The following is a 9,122-nucleotide window of genomic DNA, read 5'->3' as shown; positions in this document are numbered from 1 at the left end:
AATATTTTGAATTAATAACATATTTTTAGTTAATTAGAATTAAAAATGTAAAATAATAAATAGAATAATTAAGTTACTATTAAAAAGAATATATATAAAGGTACATATGATATATATATATATATATATATATATATATATATATATATATATATATATATATATATATATATATATATATATATATATGATTACTATCGATAATTATTAATTTGTAATTAAATATTCAATAAATATTACCTTGTAACATATGATATATGATATAATTATTAAAGTATTACATAATTAATGAATTGTAATTACAAGTTTAATTATAGGTATTATACTATTATTAACATTAATATTATTATTATTAATATTATTAAAATCATAATACTGAAATTTGATACATTTGAATTATTGTTATTATTGTTAATATCATCATTATTATAACTAGTATTAAAGTTATAATGTTCGTTATTATAATTAATATTAGTCTTATATTTAGATATTATTATTATTATTAATATTAATATTATTAGTATTCTATTATTGTTAATATTTGTATTAGTATTTATTAATAACAATAACAATATTATCATGAACATTATCATTAATAATTATTATTATCAATAATAGTATTATTTATTAGTTAAATTATATTAATAAAATTATTATTAATATAATTAGTATTATTATTAAATTATTTAATTACTAATTGTGAATTATTAGAATTATTGATATCATCATCATTATTATTAATTTTAATATTATTATTATTTATATACTTATTATTAGTATTAATATTTCGCGTATATATTTATTAATACAGATTAATCAGATACATACACTTATACATATATAAAATACAGTATGTATATATTTAAAAACGTATACAGATATATATTTATAAAAATTCAGTATATACATAGATAGGTATAGATAAATACGTATCCATACTTAGAGAATCAAATTCAGATCCAAGTTGCTATCATACTGTAAATGAATTCCAAAATTTCGTACAAATCAATACCTAATCACAGAATGCAAACAAAAATCGTTAGCCATCTGTTTCATACTTTATCTATTTTAATTATTTATCTTTGTATCTAATTGATTCTGTCGAATCTCATGTATCATAAAATCCTATCAAATACAGTTGTAAGGGATATCAATTGACTTCAAATTATCGATTTTCAATCACAAACGTCTTTACCAGTTTTTATTTAATCAAAATAAAACAGAAAACCCCATTAAAGAGTCGATGACCCTGTTCTTGAGTCAATTTGTCAAAAACTCGATTTTGTTTTGATTTTTAAAATGTGTTAATGAGAAGCTGTTAGAAATCCTTTATTGAATCTTTCTACAAAATCTGAAATCCCAATTCCATCTAACGAGCTCGAATTTAAGAGTCAAACTTTCGTTCCAAAAAGTCAAACAATTTGTTCATCAATAAATTCGAAGTGGTTCTGATGTTATAGGTTCAATTGAGGGTCCAGATTGTTTCCAGGAGTCGTTTACAATATTTTTCATATTATAATTGTTATCTAAAACAACCTAGAGTTTTGAAACTGATTTTGAGTTCAATGAAGAGTCAACAGGTCTGTTATGATCCTGTTATTCTTTTTTCTTGTTTTCTGTTAATTACGCAATTAATACACAAGTAGTTTTCTGTTGTTTACAAGTCTTAATTAAAATCATTAATTCGGTTAGTTTAGTTCTTGAATTTACCTGGTCGACCAGTCTTAAGGGAGGAAGAAGAAGATTAAGAGGCAGAAAAATCAAAACAGGTTAAATAGAATTTGGTAATAGATTAATACAGAAAAACAGTAGCAGAGCCATGGTCGTGAGTGTTTTCGGGTTATCGAGGGGTCATGAGTTCAATCCCGGTCTGGTGCAAATCTTTTTAGAAAAAAAAAACTTCAAAGGGTATATACATTTTTATTTTAACTCTATTATTATTATTATTATTATTATTATTATTATTATTATTATTATTATTATTATTATTATTATTATTATTATTATAATTATTATTATTATTATTATTATTATTATTATTATTATTAATATTAATTATTGTTATTAATACTAGCTATTATTATTATTATTATTATTATTACTAAGCTAAGTATTAATTATCATTTATTATTATTATGATTATAATTACAAATATGATTACAAATATTATTAATGTTATAACTAATATTATTATCATCGTTTAAATATGTAACTTTATCATTTTATTACTAGTATAAATATTATTAGTATTGTTATGATTATGAGTATTATTATTATTATCAGTATTAATAGTATCACAAGTATTATTAATATCACTAATATTATTATTAGTAAAAGTATTATTACTGTAGAAATTATGGTTATTATTATTATTATTATTATTATTATTATTATTATTATTATTATTATTATTATTATTATTATTATTATTATTATTACTACTAATATTATAACTATTATTAGTATTATAATTATCATTATACATACCATAGTCATTATTATGATTATTATCGTTATAAGTATTATTAATTATATTATCATGAGTATTACTAATAGGTAATTACTAAAATCATTATTATAAGTATCATTAATCGATAAATTAATATTTTACAGTTATTATTATAAATATCATTATTAATATCATTAATATAATTATTAACAATAATACCTTATTTAGTAATATTAAGTATTATGATTATTATCATTTTTATCAATATTAAGATAATCGTAGTATTACTAAAATTACTATTTTTAACAAACAAATGATATATACATATATAAAAATAAATTTAATACATATAACATAACAACCTTACTAGTTTTATATACAAAATGAATATATGAGACGTATAAATATTATTAATATAAAAATGATATAATTAGTACATTATATATATATATATATATAAACTTATTCGATTACGATTATGTGTATTAATATATATATATATATATACAAATGATATAGGTTCGTGAATCCAAGGCCAACTCTGTATTGTTCATTATAGTCATATGTATTTTAACTACAAAATACATTAAGTGAGTTTCATTTGCTTCCTTTTTAAATGCTTTTGCAATATATATTTTTGGGACTGAGAATACATGCGCTGTTTTTATAAATGTTTTACGAAATAGACACAAGTAATCGAAACTACATTATATGGTTTTGCAATATATATTTTTGGGACTGAGAATACCCGCATCTATTTCCAGAAGATTCGTCAACACCTTCAACAGCTTAAAATTTCGGGACGAAATTTATTTAACGGGTAGGTACTGTAGTGACCCGAACTTTTCCATGTTTATATATATTAAATGAGATTGATATTTACATGATTAAATGTTTCCAATATGATAAGCAATCAAACTTGTTAAGACTTGATTATTTGAAATGAGTTTCATATAGACAATTGACCACCCAAGTTGACCGGCGATTCACGAACGTTAAAAACTTCTAAAAACTACATGATGTTATATTAATGGATATATATATGGTTAACATGAGATTATGATAAGTAAGTATCTCCATAAATATGTTAACAATGAGTTATATACAAACAAATGAGATTATTGATTTAAGAAACTCAAAAATAATATATATAACGATTATCGTTATAACAACGTCTTACTAAATACATATGTATCATATTAAGATATTGTTACACTATATTTAACATGATAAAATGATAATTAAGTAAATCATTAAGTGTGTTAACAATGAACTACATATGTAAAAACAAGACTACTAACTTAAGGATTTCGAAACGAGACATATATGTAACGATTATTGTTGTAATAGTATTCTAACATATATATATATGATGTTAAGATATATTTATACACCATGTTATTATGATAACATAACAATTTAACATCTTATTTAAGTATTATAACAATGTATTAATTACATTTAACAAGATCGTTAACTTAAAGGTTTCAAAACAACACTTACATGTAACGACTAACGGTGACTTAACAACTTAGTTAAAATGTATATACATGTAGTGTATTAATATATATTAGTACACTTTTGAAAGACTTCAAGACACATATCAAAGTACTTCTACTTAGCAAAAATGCTCACAATTACATTATCATTCATTTTCATCAACAATTCTACTCGTATGTACCCGTATTCGTACTTGTACAATACATAGCTTCTAGATGTATTTACTATTGGTATATACACCTTTAATCATTCATTCTTAGCAGCCATCTTAGAGTCAAAAATATGTGGAACCATTATTTAACAACTTGTATGACTAATGAGCTAAAAACAAACTTAAGGATCTTTTTTTTTCTTTATAACAAGTAATCCCGTTTTTATAATTTCACCCCATTTTTCCATTCCATTTTCTCATATTTACACTCCAAATTCTCTCTCAAAATACTCCTAACATCATACTTGATTATCTCCAAGCATTTTCACCATCTTTTAGCTTCAATTACAAGCTTTAATCATCATAAAAACAACCATTCAAGAACACTTCAAGAAATCTTTCAAACTTGCTAGCTTACTTCCAATCTTGCAAATCTATTTCAAGTGATCATCCAATCTCAAGAAATCTTTCTTATTTACAGTAAGATATCTTTCTAATTCAAGGTAATACTCATACTCAAACTTTTATTCAATTTCTATAACTATAACAATCTTATTTAGAGTGGAAATCTTACTTGAACTTGTTTTCGTGTCATGATTCTACTTCAAGAACTTTCATGCCATCCAAGGATCCTTTGAAGCTAGTCTATTTTTCTATTTTCTAGTAAGTTTATCCACAAAACTTGAGGTAGTAATGATGTTCATAACATCATTTGATTCATACATATAAAGCTATCTTATTCGAAGATTTAAACTTGTAATCACTAGAACATAGTTTAGTTAATTCTAAACTTGTTCGCAAACAAAGTTAATCCTTATAAATTGACTTTTAAAATCAACTAAACACATGTTCTATATCTATATGATATGCTAACTTAATGATTTAAAACCTGGAAACACGAAGAACACCGTAAAACCGGACATACGCCGTCGTAGTGAAACCGGGGACTGTTTTGGGTTAGAAAAATAAAAACTATCTTAATCTTTGAAATGGAAGTTTGTTTTCTGGAAAAATGATATTACATATGAACATGATACTTTATCCAAAAATCATGGTTAAACACAAAGTGGAAGTATGTTTTTCAAAATGGTCATCAAGATGTCGTTCTTTCGACGGAAATGACTATCTCTTTAAAAAATGACTTGTAACCTATATTTCTGACTATAAACTTATACTTTTTCTGCTTAGTTTCATAAATTTCAGTTCATTATGAAACCATAGCAACTTGAATCACTCAAAACGGATTTGAAACGAAGAAATATCGGGTAAAACAAAATTGGAAAAATTTGCTAGTTTTAGCTACGAAAATTTTGTAACAAATCTAGACTAAACATATCCTAACTAATTTATATTGTATTATACATATTATGTAATCTTGGGATACCATAGACACGTATGCAATGTTTCAACATATCATATCGACCCATCTATATATATATATATATATATATATATATATATATATATATATATATATATATATATATATATATATATATATATATATATATATATATATATATATATATATATTTCGTAACAACAATAGACACTCTATATGCAGTAATGTTTGAGTTAGCTATACAGGGTTGAGGTTGATTCCAAAATATTATATATACTTTAAGTTGTGATCTAGCCTGAGACTTGTATACACTGGGTCGTGGATAGATTCGAGATAATATATATTGATTTATTTCAGGACATCTAACTGTGGACAACTAGTTGTAGGTTACTAACGAGGACTGCTAACTTAACAAACTTAAATCATAAAAACGTAAAAAAAAATGTTGTGAATATATTTAAATCATACTTTGATATATATGTACATATTTGTTATAGGTTCGTGAATCGACCAGTGGCCAAGTCTTATTTCCAACAAAGGAAAAATCTGTGAAAGTGAGTTATAGTCTCACTTTTAAAATCTATTATTTTTGGGATGAGAATACATGCAGTTTTATAAATGTTTTACAAAATAGACATAAGTGATCAAAATTACATTCTATGTTGGATTATCGAACCGAATATGCCCCTTTTTTGCTTGGTAGCCTAAGAATTGGTGTTTATTATAATTGTCACCAATTGACGCGAATCCTAAAGATAGATCTATTTGGCCCAACAAGCCTCATCCGAGTTACGGATGCTTTAGTACTTTGATTTATCATGTCCGAAGTGAGTCCCGGAATGATGGGGATATTCTATATGCATCATGTTAAGGTCGGTTACCAGGTGTTCATCATATGAATGATTTTTATGCAGATTGCATGTTGTTTATGAGAAATGGAAATATGAAATCTTGTGGTCTATTATTATGATTTGATAAATATATAGGTTAACCCTATAACTCACCAACAATTTTATTGACGTTTAAAGCATGTTTATTCTCAGGTGATTATTAAGAGCTTCCGCTGTTGTATGCTAATTTATGGACAAGTGTTGGAGTCAGCATGCTTGTATAATATTGTTTAAAAACTGCATTCGAAGACTTAAATTGATGTGTAATATTATTGTAAACCATTATGTAATAATCGTGTGAAAACGCTATATTTTAGATTATCATTATTTGATAATCGTCATAATATTTTTAAACCTTTATCGATAAAATAAAGGTTATGGTTTGTTTTAAAATCGAATGCAGTCTTTGAAAAACGTCTCATATAGAGGTCAAAATCTCGCAACGAAATCAATTAATACGGAACGTTTATAAATCGATATGAACGGGACATTTCAGTCGAAATTTTTCAAATAACATCATTCGTACCTTGCAAAGTTCACAAGAACTTCACGAAAACCAACATCATACATCAACAAATAACGAAGTATTGATTCATAATTTCAATATCATTGAAGAAATACTTATGTAATTTCTAAAGTTTTAGGGATTACTCAAATCTAGTTTCAACCGTAAATCAAATGAGTTTAATTTAATATTAACTCATTAAATCTATGTTACATCTGAAGAAAATATACACATATATATTTTCATAAAGACTGTAATAAAAATTCTTTTGTACAAAATATTAATTGTGAAATTCTTTTTTTTAACGGGTAGGTAATACCCGAAAGATATATAAATTCACAATTAATATGTTACATTCTTCGAATCTGATTCAGCAATCATCAACTATACTCACTATTTTCATAACAATAAATATTCTTTCATAAGAAAGCAAAACAACCATACTCATTCAAATTCAATTACATATTCTGATTTTGAAATCGCAAGATTCAATTCAAAATATAACCTGTATCATCACTTTTAGATTCCTACATCTTTCAAAGCTATATTTTGACTTCAAAACTGTGCTAGAACATCATATTAACGATTAAAATCTGTGTTCAAACCCTCCGAAATTCCTGAAGACACTCCAAATAATGAACAATCGAGATGATGATCCAACCACATATTACCCACAGTTATGTACCTGAAAAACTCTTGAAACCAAAGTCATAGTTTAACACTTATCCGTGTCAGACCCGAGGGCATTTATTAGCTAAAATAACTTTTCAATTCCTTTCCAAAGTAGTCAGTTTTGTCACAGCTCCAGCAAATCAACTTCGAATTTTCGTTCGAAACAACCTTATTATAACTTTGATATATATGCGTGATCTTTTATTGTTACCGGGGAACCTTTTATATTCCACCATATGTAACATCCCATTTTTCCCGTACATATTTAAAGGTACAAACTAAATTATTAGCACGATTATACATGTTCGTTTATGTGATTAATTGAGCTAAAGTGTTAGTTTTTGAGTAAATGTATAATTATATTTATATACGAGAATGCATGTGTATGAGTATTTATAATGTGTCGAGATGGAGTTGAGTCGTGCGAGACTTAAGGTTGAAGCTAGGCGTGTATAGGAAGTGTGAATGAGGTGTGCTAGTTGTTTGAACCATCGTTTTGTGTTAAATGGTCGAAGTGACCAGGCTCAGGCAAACGCCGCGCCGCGGCAAATGGGTCCGCGCCGCAGCATATCAAGCGAACCAGGATCAGGAAGTGTGTTAAGGAGGGCCTATTTTCCTTTTATGTGTCGCGCCGCGACAGTTCTGCTGAACTGGTGTCGGACTTAGCTCAAATTAAGGGATTTTAACGGGCAAAATGGTAAATTGACATGTGGATCTGATGGGAGCATTAACTCTCCACCACATATTCATTTATTTCATTTCCTTTTTCATTTTCTTTCCAATTTCTCTCCCAAAACACATAACCCACTTAGTTTAATCTTGAGATTTGGAGTTGGAGATTTGTGAATCAAACCTAGGAGCGAGATTTAAAGTTGTTCTCCTTGTTACTAGCTACGAGAAGATAGTCTTGGTAAGTTCTAACTTTATATTTTAAGTTTTAATTGGTTAAAGGCTAGGGTTTGGGTTACTAGAGATTTGTATGACCCATTTGAGGGTAAAATGGGAGAGTTTGGGTTATGTTGTTGTAATGAAACCCTAATAGCCATAATCTAGGGTTTTGGCCTTGTGATTTGGAGTTGTAAGTGCCAAATGGTGTTGTTAGTCACTAATGCACTTTAAGATTAATGAAAGAAGTGTAAATGGGTAAGTTTGACTTGATTGTGAATCTAAGAAATATAAAATGGGTCAAAATGTACCAGTTGACCTAATTAGATGAAATGGGTATGGATTGCCCTAAGTTTTGTGTTAATTGAAGTTAATAGACTTTAATTCACTAGTCTTAGTGATTAAAGTCGAGTCTTGGCCATTTATGGGCGGTTGTGAGTAGTTGAGTCATTTAATGCAAATTGGGTCATTTAATGCTCAAGTGGGAGTATTGTGGTTAATCCCACTAGTTGCGAAATTGAATGTGCACTTAATGATTTAGGTACATTGCGTTGAAGCTCGGAAGTGATAAATCATCATCATTGTGATAAGGTGAGTGGAATAATTATACGTTCATGTATATGGCGTGTTTATTTGTGAATGTTATGGTATGAACCATGTGCCGGTAGTGCCATAACATGTATGTGACGGATATAGGATGTGAACCACGTGCCGGTAGCACTATAAAA

Source organism: Rutidosis leptorrhynchoides, chromosome 10 (assembly GCF_046630445.1).
Source record: "Rutidosis leptorrhynchoides isolate AG116_Rl617_1_P2 chromosome 10, CSIRO_AGI_Rlap_v1, whole genome shotgun sequence".
NCBI lineage: Eukaryota > Viridiplantae > Streptophyta > Magnoliopsida > Asterales > Asteraceae > Rutidosis > Rutidosis leptorrhynchoides.
Note: the sequence above shows the minus strand (reverse complement) of the source record.